This window comes from Papio anubis, chromosome 20 (genome assembly GCF_008728515.1).
Source record: "Papio anubis isolate 15944 chromosome 20, Panubis1.0, whole genome shotgun sequence".
In the NCBI taxonomy this organism is placed as follows: domain Eukaryota; kingdom Metazoa; phylum Chordata; class Mammalia; order Primates; family Cercopithecidae; genus Papio; species Papio anubis.
This window is the reverse complement of record NC_044995.1, coordinates 14,544,125-14,564,029: the sequence shown is the minus strand read 5'-3', so window position 1 is coordinate 14,564,029 and position 19,905 is coordinate 14,544,125. Positions and strand designations below refer to the sequence as shown.

Here is a 19,905-nt window from a genome sequence, read left to right as displayed (position 1 = left end):
TCAAAGAGACACCCAGAGACAAAGAGGAAAAGGAGAAGGGAGAGGGCAGGAAGTATAGGGGACATGGAGGCAGAGAGAGAGACTCATAGAGGCAGAGAGATGTCCAGAGACACACAGAAACATAGAGACACAGGGACAGAGTGGGGGTAGAAGAAGGAGGAGGGAGCAGATGGGGACACAAAGGGGTACCAAGAACCACAGAGACACCCAGGGACAAAGAGATAAGGAGAAGAGGTCCATGCAGAGAGAGAGATGCAGAGTCAGAAAGATAGCCACAGAGAAGTAGACACACAGAGATAGGGAAATGGTGAAAAAATATATATGAAGAGAGAAAGAGACTAATTCACAAAGAGAGAGTCACAGAAATAAGAGATAGATATGCACAAATCAGAGATAGAAGAAAGCTACATGCAAAGAGAGACAAATGAAGATGCAAGGCAGTGTTGCAGAGATACAGAGATAGGAAGACATAGAGACAGAGGCAGACACACACAGAGGTAGAAGAGATAGACCTGAGGAAGCAGAGATTAAGAAAGAGCCATCGAAAGAGACAGAGAAAGAGAGACAGAGAGATGCAAAGCCAGAAAGACAGACACTGACAGAGACCAAAAGATACAGAGACTGAGACTGAGACAGAGAAAAAGGCACACAGAGAGAGTCAAACAAGGAGACAGAGTCAAACAAGGAGGTGTAGACAGAAACACAGAGAAATATACATAGGGATTCTGAGAGAGAACCTAAGAAACAGAGACAGAAAGAAATGTGCAAAGAGAGAAACAGAGATCAAGACATAAAAAGAGATGAAAAGAAATACAGAGATGGTGAGAGAAAGAAAGCAAAGGCAGAGACCCAGAGAGTCAAAGTGAGGCAGAGAAATGCAGAGACATGGACAGAGACTGCAAGAAAGTGACAGGAACAGAGGAACCTCAAGAGACACACAGAGAGACACACAGTGAGATGGAGAAAGGCACTGGAAGAGGCTTTCTGTTGGACAGAGGTCCACAGAGAGATGCGAGACAGAGACAAGAAGAGACAAACGGAGAGTGAGAAATAGAGAATGAGATCTGGTAGCCGAGGTTGGGGATGGGGGGCAAAGAGACAGAGCCCAGGTAAAGAAGGAAGGGACAGGCTGGGGTGAGAGCAGAAAGTAGGAAGGTGACAAGAGGGTCCAGGGAAGCACCAAGGGGGAAAGGGCAGATAGGAGGGGAGAGAAGAATAGCAGAAAGGAGAGGAGTGGGGAAGGGAGGGGAGGGGAGGAAAGAGAGGAGGGCAGTGCCCAGTCACCAAGCACCTCCCCTGTGCCAGGCACATTATGGCTTGGGGACAGGGAGGAAGGAAAGGAAGGCCAAGGGTGAAGGGGCTCCGACCAGAGGAAGGTGGGCATAGGGTCTTGGGAGGGTGCATGGCTCCTGCCCCCTGCTGGCAGGGGCGCAGTGGTGCAAAGAGGAGGATAGGGTTGCAAGTGGTACCCAGACCTGGGAGGGGGGTGTGAGAGGGAGGAAAAAGGAAGGGGAAGGCAGGGAGGGAAAGGGAGGAGGAGGAGGAGGAGGACGCAGGCACGCGCTGCGCGGTCTTGGCTTAGCAGCTGCAGCCGCCCTTCGCTTTGTTACCAGCAAGGCTACCCCGTGCGTACTGAGTGGGCATGCGGGACCCTCGTGTATGTGTGTGAAACACGAGAATCACCAACTGCCCACGTGTATGGAGAATGCTCCTGAGACCTACACTGGAAGTGCGTAACATAAATAAATATAGGAAACACCTACCCCGTGGGCGTACAAAGTAAGTACCCAGGACCTGTGCAGCCTGTGCATAATAGACACAGAACTACCTACTACTCCCTGTACAGAGCAGCCTCCTGGGACCCGCACTGTGTGCGCAACACAAATAAATGCAAGGAAACACCCTCTGTCCATACAAAGTAGGTATGTGGGTCTTATGCAGCAAGTACATAATGGACATGGGACCACTTAATACCCCCCATACAGAGCAGACTCCTGGGATACACACGGTGTGTTCACAACACAAATAAATACAGGAAACGCCCACTCTACCTGCACACAAACTAGGCACATGGGCCTACAGGGCATGAACACAGTGGATACGGAACCACCCCATAGCCACCTACCAAGCAGCCTCCCTGGGACCTATACTGTGTGATCACAACACAAACGAATGCAGGAAGTACCCCATCCCCCGTGCCTACAAAGCAGGCACACCAACCTAATAGACTTAGCTAGTGTGAACATAAGAGACACCCATGAGCAGGTTCTGGTGACCCACAGAAGGCACATAACAAAACTGAACATAAGAAACACCCACTCCGCTTGCATGCAAAGGCACATGGGGTCCCACTAGTGAGGAGGGAACTCAAAAAATGATGTGTATAATGAAAGCTCACATACTATCCACTCTGGAAAGAGCAAAAAGGAATACCGGACCCTGCAATGAAGCTACCCAGAAGACTCCCAGGTCCCTCTGTCTGTACGTGTACAATAGACCCAAGAGGCGCTATGGAAAACCTGAGTACCTACTAGAAGGGAAGCAGGGACAGGGCAGAGGCCAAGGATGTCCTGTTCCCTCTCTTGGCCCTGGCTCCTACAAGGACCAGTACATGGATGGGGTGGGAGGGGTCATCTTTTCTAAGAATGACCAAGTACATAATAATTGTGTGTACAGTGAGTATACACTAAGCACACAGCGCCAATTTTTGTTTGTTTATTTGTTCTGAGACAGGGTCTCCCTCTGTCAACTAGGCTGGAGTGCAGCAGCGTGATCATGGCTCACCGCAGCCTCACACTCCTGGACTTAAGCAATCCCCTCTTGCCTCAGCCACCCAAGTAGCTGGGACTATAGGCATGACCACCACACCCACCTATTATTATTTTTTTTTTAGCAGAGATGAGGTCTCCATATGTTCCCCCAGACTAAAGAACCAATTTTAAGGATCCAAAAAACTTCGTTTGATATGTGCTAAGTCCATATCATGTGCTTACTTGCCAGCATGTTAAGAGTCTGTGGTCCACAGCCTATGCATGATTGGTATCTTAATTATCCAGAATATCCATATTAAGCAGAAGCTGACATCCCTCACGGACTTACAAAAGTCAGATCCAATAAGAGACTCAAGCAATCCCCACATGCAGGTTGCCCTAACTGATTTCTAGGGCTCCGCGCAGCCCTGAGTCATGATCCCACGAAGGCTGATGCAGCATATGTATACACACCAGGCACATGCAAAGATGTACACCATACACTGCATACAACACAGCAAAAACATGTGTGCTTTCTTGGCTTCTGAAATAGCCCAATTCCAGAAGTACTAGACTCCTCTGAGGAATATGTGTGTGTGCATGTCTGAGTGAGGGCCATCTCTGGGTACAGGTGTGCATGTACATGGCTCTTCCTGTACAAGTGAGCTCAGCTCTTATTCCCTCCTCGTTCTGCCTGTTCATCTTTCAGAAATATGTATACAAATAATAGTACCTGATGTATACTAAGTACAAAACATTGCAAGCTATGGATGCCTTTAATTGCGTGTGTGCGTCTGAACATACATTTATTTATTTGTTTTTTTTTTTTTTTTTTTTTCCTCGAGACAGAGCCTTGCTTTGTCACTCAGGCTGGACTACAGTGGCACAATCTCAGCTCTCTGCAACCTCCACCTCCCGGGTTCAAGCTATTCTCCTGCCTCAGCCTCCCAAGTAGCTGGGATTACAGACGCATGCCACCACGCCCAGCTAATTTTTGTATTTTTGGTAGAGACGGGGTTTCACCATGTTGGTCAAGTTGGTCTCAAACTCCTGAGCTGGTAGTCCACCCACCTCAGCCTCCCAAAGGACTGGGATTACAGGTGTGAACCAACACACCCAGCCTTGAACACATCTTTAGATAGATGCATTTGCTCATTAATGAAACATTTGTTCACACATCTGTGGCTGTGTGTGTGTGTGTGTACATCTTGGTGTCTTGGTTACGAGTCTTGGGGCTCCCTTCCAACCTCTGAGGATAAAGGGTATGAGATAAAGGAAACGAAGGCGCACAAAGCAGGAAGGGAAGAAACTGGAGAGAAGGAAAAAAAGTGGTGCAAGGAGAAGGGGCAAAAAGAAGAGACCTGTTATTCGGGAGGCTGAGGCACAAGAAACACTTGAACCCAGGAGGCGGAGGTTGCAGTGAGCCGAGATTGTGCCACTGCACTCCAGCCTGGACAATACAGCAAGACTCTGTCTCAAAACAAAAAAAAAAAAAGAGAGAGAGACAGACCTGGACCTGGAACTGGATGTATGGAAGGAAGGGAGGAGGCCCTGAGGACACAGGCAGAGGGAGATGTGGTGGGTGAGGAAGGAGGAGAACAAGGACAGGAGAATGGGTGGGAGAGAAAAGAGGAAGCTAGGAAAAGGAGGAAGGGAGGTGAATGGTGAGCAGAGTGGAGTGAGGGTATCAGGAAGAGTGAAGGGGACTGGGGAGAGGAGAAAGAAGATGGGAGAAGGAGATAAAGACCCAAGGGAAAGAAATAAGAAACAGACAAAGGCTTTTCTGGTCGAATGAAATTTAGAGGTTGCCCCAGTGATCTCCTATGGGGAGGTGTTTGAGTCGGAGGATGAAGGTGAAGCAAAAGAGAGAAAGGAAGAGGAATCACCACCTAGCTCTCTAGAATGGGGCAGCCAGCTGTCTCCATCATCCTAGAAAGGGCCCAGAGAGAGGGACCCGGAGGCACAAAGAGAGAGGTACGCAGAGCTGGACTGACATGTGGAGTCATCTGAAGTGGGTAGGGTCCTGGGACAGGCAGGAGGAGGAGTGGAGAGACTGGCAGACTCAGGGAGGCCAGGGCTCAGTGGTGTGGAGACTTCCAAAGACCAGGAGGAGGTTGGAGCAGGCAATGGAGCAGGCAATGGAGCAGGCCCTGAGACCACAAGCGGGGAATCGAAGACCAGGTGAAGAGAAGCGGGTTAGAGAAGGGCAGAGAAGTGAGGGCCTGCTGAACAGAACCAGCCAGGGTAAATGGAGGAGCAGCTGGAGTGGGATGCAAAGGCCATGAGGCATCTTGCAGATGGGTCCTGCCTTACGCACACCTGGGTTCAGAAGCTCTCCCAGGCTGACTCTTCCTGAGCATTCAGTTTGGTTCCATTTAAGACATGCGTACCAAATACCATCACGGGCTAGCACTATGTTGCAAGCTGAAGAAACAAATGCAAATGATACACAACTCTGCCCTCATAGAGACCCTCATCTGAAGTTGTTGCCGGGGGGGGAATGAACAATAAATACACAGTTACTGATACACACAGCAACACAGATGTACCTCACAACCAAAGTGAGAAATGCAGAAGACCACACACTGTAGGATTCCATTTACATGAAATTCTAGACAGCAAAACTACTGTGACAGAAAAGCAAATGAGTGGTTGAAAAGGGTTGGAGTGGAAGGAGGGGACCTGACAGCAAAGGCGCCGGAGGGAACTTTTTGGGGTAATGGAAATGTTTTGTAACATGATTGTGGTGGTGGTTACACAACTGCGTGTGCGTGTAAACTCATCAAACTGTATACTTAAAACTGGTGAATTTTATCGCATGCAAATTGTATCACAATAAAGCTGACTGCAAATAAATAAATAAATTATTACCAGCCAGAATATTCAAGACTCAAGATAAAGTTCTATGGGAGCCAAGAGGAGGTGGATGGGGCAGTGAGGGAAGGCTTCTGAGAGGAGGTGATGCCTGAGATAAGACCTGAAGGATAAAGAGGAGTCAGGATGGAGGAGACGTTCCCATGGAAGAAGAGCTTTCACCTGGAAGCAGGTGAGAACTGAAAAAAGTTCACTATGTTTTGAACACAGAATGCAGAATAAGACTATCAAGAAGTGAGAGCAAAGAAAATCAACGTTCAAAATACAAACCCATGGCTATTGGAAGTACCGTGTTGAATAAAACCCACCTGCACCTGGAAAGGCCCAGAGAGAAGGAAAGTGCAAGACACAACTGGGGATTTTTTTTTTTTTTTTTTTTTTTTGAGACAGGGTCTCCCTCTGTCATCCAGGCTGGAGTGCAGTGGCGCAATCACAACTCACTGCCGCCTCAACCTTCTCCTGCCTCAGCCTCCTGAGTAGCTGGGACGACAGGCGTGCGCCACCACACTCTGGTAATTTTTGCATTTCGTGGTAGAGACAGGTTTTTGCCATGTTGCATGGCCTGGTCTCGAACTCCTCGGCTCAGGCGATCTACTGGCCTTGATCTCCCAAAGTGCCGAGATTACAGGCATGAGCCATCGCACTGGGCCAGGACTGGGGATTTCTCTTTTTTTTTTTTTTGAAACAGAGTCTCGCTCTGTCACCCCGGCGGGGGTGCGGGGGCGCGGCCTCAGCCACCTGCCGTTCCGCCCTCCCGGGTCCACGCCATTCTCTTGCCTCAGCCTCCCAACTCGCTGGGGCTACGGGCACCCGCCACCCGGCCCGGCGAACGGCTAATTTTTTTTTTTTTTTGCATGTTTAGTGGAGACGGGGTTTCACCATGTTAGCCAGGATGGTTTTGATCTCCTGACCTTGTGATCCGCCCGCCTCAGACTCCCAAAGTGCTGGGATTACAGGCGTAAGCCACCGCGCCCAGCCAGGACTGGGGATTTCCAATTGGCCTCCTGTCTGCCCCACAGAAAGGTCTCCTTCCCGCTGCCCTTCCCAGAACTTCCTCCCTGCTCTTTTCACATGGGGATGTCTCTCTTCATTAGGAAACATCCTCTGCTCTGGACCTGTCCCCCAACGCTGTCCACATCTCCAACAGCTTGTGGGCCCCCGTGAATCCCTCCAACCTGGATTCCATGTGGCCACTGCCCCCTGGTGGCTGAAGTGATGCATTACTAAGGATGAAGGGACACCTCCAAGTCCAGGCCCAGCCTGCCCTTCCAGAGGCCAGTCCAAGCCACTCCCACTACTGTCCCCCAAGACACACCCCTGTTCCTGACAGTCTCCTCCTTGCTAAATCCAACAAACACTTTCCAGTCCTATCTGACTCTCCTCTGCAGCATGTAGCCATAGATATCTTTTCAAAATAATCTTGGCATCTAAGAAACCTTACTCTCTTGGTTCTCCAGCTCTGTCTGGCTGCTCTCCCAGGGTGAATCATCCCCTCCCACAACTGCTTTCTCTATGCTAGTAATCACTAAATTTGTCTCCAGTTTAGCCCTCTCTCCTAAGCTTCACATCAGGATACCCAGCCACCTCCTAGAGGTTCTAAAAATACCTCAAAATCAACATGTCTAATCTAAACATGTCATCTACCCTACCATGCCCCCAGACCTTGGTTCCCGCTCCCCATGGTGACACTCCATCCGTTCTGGCATTCAAGTCAGAAAAACGGTCCCTGTCCTTGACACCTTCCTCTTCCTCATATTCACATCCAATCAAAGACTTGAAATCCCATCCAGTTCATTTACTTCATTAATATTAATATGAAAAATTATGAATATATGAAATTGACAATATCACCTAGCTTTTTCTTACAAAACAGGAATTTCATAGAGTTCAACTGAGTATTTCTCAAACCCATCTCCTCTTCTCTTCCCTGCACCCAGTGTCAGGCCTCCACATCTCCTGCTTGGCCCATGGATCTCCTTCCTACCTGGCCTCCCAGTTTCCCGTCTTGCCCCCTTTCTAGTCTATCCTCCACAATGGCTACTGAGGTAATTAATCTTTCTACAATATGGCTCTGATCAAATCACTCCCCTGCTTCAAACTCTTATTCCCTGTTGCACACAGGACAGAAGCCAAACTCCTTACTCAGCTTTTCAGACCTTCACAGCAACTGGCTCCTGGGAGCACCACTATGCACCCTATACTCCAACCACACCAAACCACTGCCACTTCCTTGAATTCACCTCCCTTAACCTTCTGGCCTTTGTACTTGCAGTTCCCTATAACTGGAATGCCTTTCTCACTCTTCTTACCCTGGCTAACTTCTACTTGACTTGAAGAACCAACTAATATAAATCATATGTTAATGTAGACCTCCAGTTCATCCATTCATCCATTCAATACACATAGCTTGAGCACCTATACTTGTATGATCTCCATAGAAGGTACTGGGGACACAAAGCAGAACAGTACGCAATTCCTGCCATCAAGAAAGCTCATGGTCCAGTAGGAGACACAAATGCATATATAAATCACAACAGTATAGTGTGCTAGGACACAAAACTAGACCGGGAAAATTGAATTTTACTTATTTTTGAGATGATGTCTCACTCTGTTGCCCAGGTTGGAGTGCAGTGGCACTATCATGGCTCACTGCAAACTTGAACTCCTGGGCTCAAGTTATCCTACTGCCTCGCCCACCCCAGTAGCTGGAACTGTAGGTGTGCACAACTACACCAGGCATTTTCTTGAATTTTAAAGGGGATTGGTCGGCTGAGGCGGGTGGATCACGAGGTCAGGAGATTGAGACCATCCTGGCTAACACAGTGAAACCCTGTCTCTACTAAAAATAAAAATAAAAATAAAATTAGCTAGGCGTGGTGGTGGGTGTCTGTAGTCCCAGCTACTCGGGAGGCTGAGGCAGGAGAATGGCGTGAACCTGGGACGTGGAGCTTGCAGTGAGCCAAGATCGTGCCACTGCACTCCAGCCTGGGTGAGAGAGAGAGATTGTCTCAAAAAAAAAAAAAAAAAAAAAAAGACTTTTAAAGGGGAAATAGTCCTTCTGAAGGGGTCATTAAAATTGGAGGGAAGCATGAACAAAAGCACACAAGTGAGGAAGAGTAGGTTGTGTGCAGGAAGGCAGTTGGGATTGCTAAAGCATAAACCATAAGAGAAAAATGCAGCTGGAGAGACTAGATGGGGCCCAATCATTAAGTATCTTTTGATCTAGGAGGCCATGGGGAGCGGCTGACGGGTTTTCATCAAGAGCAGCTTTGCATTTTTGAGAATATGAATCTGAGGGGACAAGAATGAAGGCAGGAAAAGCCAGGAAGCTACTGCAATAGCCTAGGCAAGAGATGCTAATGGCCAGTATTGACATTGGTATCAGGGACATGAAGGAGGCAACAGGTTTAAAAAACCCGGAAGTAACTCAAGTCAGCAGGGCTTTATGTTTCGATATGAGGGTCAGGGAGAGGGTTGTGTCAAGGATGATGCCCACGTTTCTCACTTGCATGCCTGGATGCGTGGAGGTGCCATTCATTGAGACAGGAAAAAATAGAGGCACAGAACTTATTCAACAAAGTTCTTTCTTGAACCTTTTATATCTGAGGTACCTATGGGACATGCCCTGGATCCAGCAAAGAGTTATATTAGAATACAGTTGTGTGTAGTGTCATGGAGAGAGGTCTCTGGGCTGAAGATTTGGACATCATTAGCATAGAGTTGATAGCTGAAATCAAGAGTCGATGATGTCCCTCAGGAAGAATACGCCGAATGTGAAGAGCTCTAAGCCCAGGAAAGAGCCCAGGAGAAGCGCCACATTTCAAAGGTGGGCAGAGGCTAGGTGCGGTGGCTCACGCCTGTAATCCTAGCACTTTGGGAGGCTGAGGAGGGCAGATCACCTGAGATCACGAGTTTGAGATCAGCCTGGCAAACATGGCGAAATCCCATCTCTACTAAAACTACAAAAATTAGCTGGGCGTGGTCGTGGGTGCCTGTAATCCCAGCTACTTGGGAGGCTGAGGTAGGAAGAATCGCTTGAATCTGGAGGCAGAGATTGCAGTGGGAGCAGAGATCATGCCGCTGCATTCCAGCCTGGATGACAGAGCGAGACTCCATCACGAAAAAAAAAAAAAAAATGGTGGGCAGAGGACTGGAGTCCCTAAATAGACCAGAGAAGAAGCTGTCAGGGAGAAGAGAAGAGAACCGTGAGCCTGCTTCATTATGGAAGCTGTGGTAGGCAGTCCTTAAGAGGCCCCAGTGACCCCTGCCTCCTGACACTCATACCCTTGTGTGGTGCCCTCTGCTTGAACGTGGGCTAAACCTTTTGACTCACTTATTTTTTTAAATCATTCTATATTTCATTTCAAAAGTGACTCACTTCTCATGAATAGAATGTGGCAAAAGTGACGGGATACTTCTGAGATTAGGTTATAAAAGACTATGGTAGGCCAGGCGCGGTGGCTCACGCCTGTAATCCCAGCACTTTGGGAGGCTGAGGCGGGTGGATCACGAGGTCAGGAGATCGAGACCATCCTGGCTAACACGGGGAAATCCCGTCTCTACTAAAAATACAAAAAATTAGCCGGGCGTGGTGGCCGTCACCTGTAGTCCCAGCTACTTAGGAGGCTGAGGCAGGAGAATGGCATGAACCTGGGAGATTGGAGTTTGCAGTGAGCCAAGATCGCGCCACTGCACTCCAGCCTGGGGACAGAGTTAGACTCCGTCTCAAAAAAAAAAAAAAAAAAAAAAAGACTATGGCCTGGCGCACTGGCTCATGCCTATAATCCCAGCACTTTCAGAGACCAAGGCAGGTGGATCGCTTGAGCTCAGGAGTTCGAGATCAGCCTGGGCAACATGGTGAAACCCCGTCTCTACCAAAAATACAAAAAATTAGCCAGACATGGTGGTGCGTGCCTGTGGTCCCAGCTATTCAGGAGGCTGAGGTGGGAGGATCACTTAAGCCTGGGAGGCAGAGGTTGCAGTGAGCTGAAATGGTGCCACTGCACTCCAACCTGGCTGACAGAGTGAGACCCTGTCTCAAAAAAAAAAAAAAAAAAAACAGGGCTGGGTGTGGTGGCTCACGCCTGTAATCCCAGCACTTTGGGAGGCCAAGGCAAACAGATTGCTTGATGTCAGGAGTTCAAGACCAGCCTGGCCAACATGGTGAAACTCCGTCTCTACAAAAAATACAAACATTAGCTAAGGGTGTTATCACACACCAGTAGTCTCAGCTAGTCAGGAGACTGAGGTGAGAATCGCTGGAACCTGGGAGGTGGAGGTTGAGCTGAGATTGCACCACTGTACTCCAGCCTGGGTGACAGAGTGAGAGAAAGAAAGAAAGAAAAAAGAAAGAAAAGAAAGAAAGAAAAAAAGAAGAAAAGAAGGAAAGAAGGAAGGAAGGAAGGAGAAAGAAAGGAAGGAAGGGAAGGAAGGAGGAAGGAAGGAAGGAAGGAGAAAGGAAGGAAGGAAGGAAGGAGAAAGGAAGGAAGGAGGAAGGGAAGGAAGGAAGAAGGAAGGAAGGAAGGAGGAAGGAAGGAAGGAACAAGGAAGGAAGGAAGGAGAAAGGAAGGAAGGAAGAAGGAAGGAAAAAGAAAGGAAAGGAAAGGCAGGAGGGAAGAAGGAAAGAGAAAGAAAGAAAGAAAGAAAGAGAAAGAAAGGAAGGAAGGAAGGAAAAAGAAAGAAAAAGAAAGAAAAGAAGGAGAGAAAGAAAGGGAAGGAAGTAAGGGAGGAACGGAGGAAGGAGAGATAGATGAAAGAAAGAGAAAGAAATGAAATGTATAGGGAAAGAAAGGAGGTTAAGGTGGACAATGGAAGGAAGGACTAGCCGGACAATATGGTGGAACACCATGAAGGTATGGTGGAATCTTGAAGAATGGGGCTGGAGGTGGAACATGGAATGGAGGGAAAGAATGGAAGGAAGAATGGAAGATGAAGAAAGAAAGAAAGAAAAGAAGAAAGACAGAGGGAAGGAAGGAAGGAAGGAAGGAAGGGAAGGAAGGGAAGGAAGGAAGGAAGGAAAGAAGGAAGGAAGGGGTTTGGGTTGATTTAATATGCAGAAGCCAAGGGAGGAAAGATTTCTAAAAGAGAGGTACTGGTCGATGGAGTTAAAGCTTTAGAAAAAGATGAAAAATATCCCTGGATTTGGCAAGAGAAAGTCCTTAACAAGCTCAATGTGAATGGTTTCAGTGAGCTGTGACTCAAATGGGAGGTGAAGGCCAGGACTGGTAAGCAGGAATGGATACCAATGTTTCTGCCTGTCCAGCATCCATTTCGCCATCCTCTGTAATGGCTCCCTGACTTTTCACTGAGTACCCATTACCTATGTCCTACTGGATATGTTTCCATGAGACTGTCAGGGCACCCAGCTGTCCAAAGGCCAAGGGGAGTCATGGGAGGCCGCATGACTCAAGCTGCACCAGTCAGAAGCTCTCCCTGGAATCTGAATCATAAGCTTATGTGACAGGAGTCCCAAATCTGATTGGAGCTGATTCATGCTGCACCCAGGGCCCTGAGGAAGCTGCCATTCCTTCCTGCTACTTCAATCCCTGCTACTGCCCTGGTTCTAGTCTTTTCTGAAGCCTGCTTCTTTAGTCTCTCCCTGTTGTGACTGCCACCTTAATCTCCTTCTAATAAATATCTTTCTTGCTTAAGTTAGCAAGAGTTGGTCTCTGCTGTTGCAGCCAAAGAACCCTAACTCATACTTGTCCTTTCAAGAATTTGGGATGAGATGAGGAGGACAACGAAGGACAAGCATGAGGGCAGCAAAGCCTGGAGGAAAGTAGAGGTTTTTTTGAGTGGGAGGGAGTTTGTTTTGTTTCTTTGTTTTTGAGAGAGGGTCTCACTCTGTCACCCAGGCTGGAGTGCAGTGGTGGGATCATGGCTCACTGTAGCCTCAATCTCCCAGGTTTCAGCAATCCTCCTCCCTCAGCCTCATGAGTAGCTGGGACTACAACAGGTGCACACCACCACATTTGGCTAATTTTTTTTATTTTTAGCAGAGACAAGGTCTCACTATATTGCCCATTCTGGTCTCGAACTCTTGGCTCAAGCAATCCTCCCGCCTCGGCCTCCCAAAGTGCTGGGATTATGGGCATGAGCCACTCTGCACCTGGTGAGGTTTTTTCTTTTAGTTAGTTTCTAAGGTAGTAGAAATGTGGATGTATCTATAGGTTGAGAAGGAGGACAGAGAAGAGGGAAGGTCTGAAAACAGGGAAGGGAAGAAAGATGGAGTGAGTCTGGGAGTCATGCTGGGATGAGCAATACACAGGTGGAGAGGGGGACCAGAACAGAGCCTGGAGAAGTGAAATAAATATAGGTGTGGCTACATGAAGGGTTGTTTCATTCGTTTAAAAAAATCTATCTATATATATGTATAAAAACCTATATATATATATATATATATATATAGGTTTGATAACAAGCTGAAGGAAATCATGGTCCATTTGCCTCAATTTTATTTGTTGAGACTGAAAGGGTAGGGTTGTAAGGATACTCAAGGGAGAAGGGTAAGTGAGAGAGGGGGCTAGCTAAGAAGTTTGAGTGACACTTGTATGTGCTACTCTGCCACCATTTTTCCCTGAGCCAAGTTCTACCACCTGGACCACAGTCAGGGATATGCTGGCAGATGAGGCAGAGGCTGGAGGTATAAGGGGCTGGGCACGATGGCTCACACCTGTAATCCCAGCACTTTGTGAGGCCGAGGCAGGCTGATCACTCGAGGTCAGGAATTGGAGACCAGCCGGCACAAGATGGTGAAACCCGGTCTCTACTAAAAATACAAAAATTATAAGGATTATTCGTATGACTGCTGTTAGTGAGATAAATGAGCCTACAGATGAGATAATATTTCACGCGGTATATGCATCAGGATAGTCGGAGTAACGTCGAGGCGTACCGGGTAGGCCAAGGAAGTACTGTGGGAAAAAAGGTTAAATTAACACTTATAAATACAATGGTGAGGTGGATTTTAGCATAGGTCTGGCAAAGTCTGTAACCTGAAAAAAGGGGGAACCAGTGGATACCTCCTGTGATCCCAGCTACTTGGGAGGCTGAGGCACAAGAATCGCTTGAACCCAAGAGGTGGAGGTTGCGGTGAACTGAGTTCGCGCCACTGCACTCCACACTCCAGCCTCAAATAAATAAATAAATAAATAAACAAACAAATAAATAGAAGAAGAAAGAAGAAAAGGAAGGAGGAGGAGGAGGAGGAGAAGGCGGCGGCGGTGGCTAGGGTTGTAGGGGAATTGAGAGCGTATGCTGGTCATTTTCCATTTGCCCTCCAGGTCCACCCTCCATCCTTCTCTATCCATATAGGTGGCATCATCTGACCCCCCTTGCTCTCTGACTTCTAATTAGGTTCCTCCCTAAGAGAAGCACCAGCAGGACATCAGAGAACAGAAAAAGAAAGCATTCTGGATACTTCTTCTCCAACTCCCAGCTCTGTGTCAGCACCTTGGTTCTGGCAGTGGTTGTGCCCCTCCACAACTCCGGCTCCTCTCAGGCATGTTCTATGACTCTCACAGCACTCCAGTAATACCATTCCTTTCCTCACTCCTTCAGACCTAAGGGTGGTCACAGCTTCCTGCTGCCTTCACCTCCCTTGTTGGTTACCTCAACCCTGCCCACACCTCTGCAAATAGTCCCTTCATTAAATTATCTTCAAAATCCCAGCTGTGGTGCCTTCTGTTTCCTGCTGGGACCTTGACTATTAAGAGAGCTAGTGAAAGAGCTCAGATGGTCCAATATGAGACTCTGGCTGGGCAAGGAAGGGAGAAAAGCCAGGAGGGGTCTGACAGACTGGCAGAAAACAGAGGGATCAAGGGAGTAGAGCTCTCTTTGAGTTGACGCCACAGGTGTGATGGCAGTGAGGGGCTGTCAGACCTGAAAGGCAGGTGCTGGGATCAAAGAGCAGGATGCTGGATTCTAAACATGGAAAAGAGTACTGGGTTGTGGTTAAAATCAGGGATTTTTTATTTGGAACTCAGAAAGTCATGTGTTAGAATCCCGCTCTGCCATTTTCCTAAATGTGTCACCCAGGCAAGTGACTTCACCTTCCTGAGTGTCTATCCTCATCTGTAAAATGAGGATAATAACACCAGCCTTCCAGGTTTGTCTCAGCGGTAAACACATGTAAAGTATTCGGCAAAGTGCCTGGCATGTGGTATAACTGCTCTGTAAATGTTCACTATGTATGTTACACTTCCCGGTAATGACTAAATCCAAGGTGTGGTCATGCGAGTGGATGACTAAAGTGGTATGAAGGTCACCAGAAATGAAGTGGAAAGAGACTGTGAGGCTAGAACATTACAAGGATGGACTATCAGGGACAGTTAAATATCCCAGCAGGAGAACATGGGTTGGGGTGGAGAGGAAGTCTGTGAGCAGGTGCTACTCTTCAGGAACGAGGTGAAGTGACCACGGAGTCAATGGATGTCAACAGGGAAGTAGGACAGAGATTGGTGGAACCTGAGGACATAAGTCTCAAGGAAATCCAGGTCCTGTGAAGCCAGGTTAGAGTTGGTGTCTTCCTCATCTGACCGCCACAGTCCCTCTTACATCCCTTTGAGATGTCCCCAGTGATCATGTTCCCTACTAAGCCAGAGTTTATCAAGGGAGAGGTTGTATCTAACTCATCTTGTAGTACCTAGGACAGGTGTTTAAGCTGGTAAATGTTTGTTGAATGACTTGGTGTTTGAGGGAAACAGAAAAGTCTACCTCTGCATCTTATTTACCCTTGGTAATAATAATTCTCTTTACTTTAAGTAACCTAACGCATCTTTTAAACCTCTTATTCAATTTAAACAAGTATTTCCTGAGACCTTCATACATGCTATTCCATCTACCTGGAATACCCTCACCCACTCTATACACTCAAACACCTCCTACTCCTCATTCAAGAAAAAGCAGAATTTAATCATTAGGAAGAAGAAAAGTAAACCACAATGATAAACCGCTACACATTCATCAGATCAGCAAAACTAAAGCATCTGACAACACATAGTATTGGTGACGATGTGAAGCAAAGAGAGCTCTCATTCAGTGCTGGTGGGAGAGTAAACTGGTACTGACACTTCAGAAAAATAATTGGAGAGTGTAGTGTGCAGAAAAATTTCCTGCAAAAGATGTCCAGACTGAAGTGCTGGAACCTGTGAATGTTACCTTAAATGGCAAAAAGGATTTTGCAGATGTAATTAAAGATTGTGAAATGAAGAGATTATACTGGATTATTTGGGTGGGCCCTTAAAGCAATCATATATATCCTTCTAAGAGGGAGGCAGAGGAACATTTGACACAGACAGAAGAAGAGAAGGCACCACAGAAGCAGAGCTTGGAGTGATGCTGCCACAAGCCAAGGGATGGTGGTGGCTACCAGAAGCTGGGATAGGCAAGGAACACATTCTCCCCTAAGCCTCAGGAGGGAGTGCAGTCCTGCTGGCACCTTGATTTCAGTCTAGTGGAACTGGTTGTAGATTTCTGGCTTCCTGAACTGTGAGAAAATACATTTATATTCTGTTAAGCCACCATGTTTATGGTAATTTGTTGTAGCAGTTACAGGAAATAGTATAGACAGCCAAACTCATGCATACTCATACCTATGTCCAGCAATTCTACTTCCAGGTATATCCCTACAGAAACACAAGCATTTGTTCACCAAAAACCATGCACAGGAATGTTCATAGCAGCATTATTCATAACAGCCTCAAACTGGAAACAACCCAAATGTCCATCAGCAGTTCAGTGCATGAACTCATTGTGTATATTCATACAATGGAGTACCATGATACACCAATAAATGAGTCAACTACAGACAAGGAAAACATAAAAGAATCTCATAAATGCTGAGCAAATGAAACCAGACACAACAGCAAACATATGGTATGATTCCATTTATATTATGTTCAAGAAGAGATAAAATTAACTCTATCACTGAGTGATGAAAAACTAGAAAATTGAAGAAAAACAAGGCAGTGGCTCATGCCTGTAATTCCAGCACTGTAGGAGGCTGAGGGGGATTGCTTGAGCCCAGGAGTTCAAGACCAGCCTGGGCAACATAGTGAGACCCAGTCCCTACTAAAAAGAAAAAAATTAGCCAGGTGTGGTGGTGTGTGCCTGTAGTCTCAGCTACTCAAGAGGCTGAGGTGGATTGCTTGAGCCCAGGAGTTTGAGGCTACAATGAGTCGTGATCGTGCTGCTGCACTCCATTCTGGGTGACAGAGCAAGACCCTGTTGAAAGAAGCAAAAGAAAAAGAGAAAGAGAAAGAAAGAAACGAAGGAAGAAGGTGAGGGAGAGAAGAAAGAAGGAAGAAAAGAAGGAAGAAAGAAAGGAAGAGGTTGGGTGCCGTGTCTCATGCCTGTAATCCCAGTACTTTGGGAGGCTGAGGCTGGAGGATCACCTTAGGTCAGGAGTTTGAGACCAGCCTAGCTAACATGGTGAAACCCCGTCTCTCACTAAAAATATAAAACTTAGCCAGGCATGGTGGCATGAGCCTGTAATCCTAACTACCAGGGAGGCTGAAGCAGAAGGATCTCTTGAAACTGGGAGGCAGAAGTTGCAGTGAGCCGAGATTGTGCCATTGAACTCCATCCTGGGCAACAGAGTGAGACCTTGTCTTGAAGAAAAAAAAAAAGGAAGGAGAGGGAGGGAGGAAGAAAGGCAGGAAGGGAGGAAGGGAAGGTGGAAAGAAGGAAAAAAGGAAGGAAGGAAGGAAGGAAGGAAGGAAGGAAGGAAGGAAGGAAGGAAGGAAGGAAGGGAGGGAGGGAGGGAGGGAGGGAGGAAGGGAAGGAAGAAAGGGAGGGAGGGAAGGAAGGGAAGGAAATGGAGGGAGGGAGGAAGGAGAGCATGACAGAAAGGTAGGCAGGTGGCTCCCTGATGTCCCCCAGAGTCCCTGCTGCTAATGTATTTCTTGGCATGGGTGACACAGGAAAGAAGGGAGGTTCCCTCCTTCATTTTCTTCCCTTCCTTCCCTCCCTCCCTCCCTTTCTTCCCTCCCTCCCTTTCTTCCTTCCTTCCTTTTTTCCTTCCTTCTACCTTCCCTCCCTCCCTCCCTTCCTCCCTTTCTTCTTCCCTCCCACGCCTTTCTTTTTTTTTTTTAAGACATGGTCTCACTCTGTTGCCCAGGCTGGAGTTCGGTGGCACAATCTTGGCTCACTGCAACCTCCACCTCTCAGGTTCAAGAGATCCTTCTGCTTCAGCCTCCCTGGTAGTTGGGATTACAGGCATGTGCCACCATGCCCGGCTAATTTTTATATTTTCAGCAGAGACGGGGTTTCACCATGTTGGCCAGGCTGGTCTTGAACTCCTGAACTCAGGTAATATGAACTGTTTCTGTCTTGCGCTTTTAGGAATGTTATTTCACAACTAAATATATCTGGGCTGTGGCGGTGGCGGTGGTGATTCCTAACAGAACGCACAGGGAGCTTCCCGGTGCCCTCAGCGTCCTCTGGGCTCTGACCCGCTGTGTCTGCATCATCGCAGGCACCCTCCAGAGCCAGCGCCCAGGCCAGAGTCTCCTCAGGGACCTTTGGGCCATTTGCTGCCGGCCCAGGCATGCTGGGCCTGTCTCACGTGACCTCCTTGTGTGGTAACTGTCGGGTTCCAGGCCTGTGTCCCCACCTGTGCCTGCTCCCCACGCGGAAAAACGTGGAGACCATGGCTGCTGACCCTCGAATGGGTGATGGTGGCACGTTCCCACTTACCTTTTACTCTGTCCGTCTGACTATATCCCATTCAGGCACATCCCGAGACCTTTGCAAGGGCCGAGAAATTCCAGCAAAGGCTGTCCCGTGCCCAGAATGCCCCGTCACTCTGCGGAACTCCCGCTCAGCCCGCATGGGCCAGCTCAAGGTTCCGCTCCTCTGTGGGGCCACGCCGGCCTCCCACATCTCCCGTGGGCTCCGATCTCCCGTGGCTGCACGCCCTGTCTCCACACGATCCTGTTTCTTTACTCCCGAAGCTCCCTGGGTTGTTCTCCGGGCTCAGATCTGACCCACTTCTGAGCCCCGAGGGTCTGTCCCTCACCCCCGCGCGCCTCGCCGGCACTCTGACTCACTCAGGCGAGCTCCACGGCGCTTGCGCTCTGGAGGCCCGAGCCTCTGCCTCGCGGTTCCCGCCAAATGCACTTCCCCAGCGCAGATCCCTTCAACCTCAAGGTTGGCCCTCCTGACTTCCGGCAGGCACGTGCTGGGCGGGACCGGGGCTGAACAGGGCTGGGGGGAGGTGGCCCAGAGAATGGGGTGGGGCCAACAACGTGGAACGGAAGCAGGGGGCAGAGCCTGAAATGTGTCCAGCCTTGAGGTGGGAGCCGTATTCAAATGAGGCCAGGAGAAAAGCCAGGGGCTAGGGGCTCAAGGGAATGGCAGGTCCTAGAATTTAGCCCAGTAGTTGAGAGCCCAAACACAGGTAACCCCACCTAGAGGACAGCCTCAGCCTTAGGTCATGAAAATGGAAGGGTCAGGGCAAGGGAGTGGAATCCCCACCTCATGCCTCACCTAACTGCAGTCACTAAGGTACTCCCCATCTCAATGCTCCCACCTCTCAGGTAAATCACCTGCCCTCTCTCAGTTCATTTCACATCAAACATGGCTTTAAAATCCCACAGCGTGGCTGAGGGCTAAATAGACCTTGAGTAGGTGTCCGGTGGAACTCAGCTTCCTCCCAGAGAGGGTCAAGGCAGAACCTGGGATCACATAGCAGCAGGCTGGGCCAGGCCTTGGCTCCTGGATGGGACTCAGGACTAGTCTTTGCCACTCCCCTCCTGCACATTAAGACAGGATGAAGTTCCAGGACAGGCTCCAAGATGTGGGCAGTGGTATCCCTCCCTGCAGGAAAGGCAGCCTTGGAAATCCCTGCCACCCTACCCCCCCACTCCCCACCCCTGAGTCCCTTCCCCCTCAGGAAGGAAAACCCTGAGTATTGAGTAAGAGAAACTTGAGTTCCTGAGCCCTTACACGACGGGTGGGGGAAGGGCAAGGGGCCACAACCTCAGCTGGAGCCATGGAACAGCAGGAGGAAGTGTTTGGCCTCCGAAAGAAGAGACCCAGGTGAAGAGAAGGTCAATGTCCAGAAGGTGTAACCAGTAGGGAGCCACGTGGAGACGAATTCCAGGCAGAGAACACCTGGCTGCCTATCTTTTCCATTTCCAAAGCTTAGGGGCTCCATCAGCTTTGGGTGTAGCTGGCCTACCTCACGGAACAAATTAAAAATCCTGGGAGCAGCTGGGCGCGGTGGCTCATGCCTGTAATCCCAGCGCTTTGGGAGGCCAAAGTGGGCGGATTACAAGGT

The 19,905-nt window shown here is 48.6% G+C and overlaps 1 protein-coding gene across 1 annotated transcript in view; it reads right to left on the bottom strand.

The window, feature by feature from the left end:
* POU2F2 (POU class 2 homeobox 2) overlaps window positions 1–19,471 on the bottom strand; it is a 111,340-nt gene extending 91,869 nt beyond the window's left edge. Inside the window, exon 1 of the mRNA XM_031660280.1 lies at window positions 18,321–19,471. The gene's annotated coding sequence lies outside the window, so the exon portion shown is untranslated. The remainder of the gene's footprint in view (window positions 1–18,320) is intronic.
* Between the last annotated feature and the right edge of the window lie 434 nt (window positions 19,472–19,905).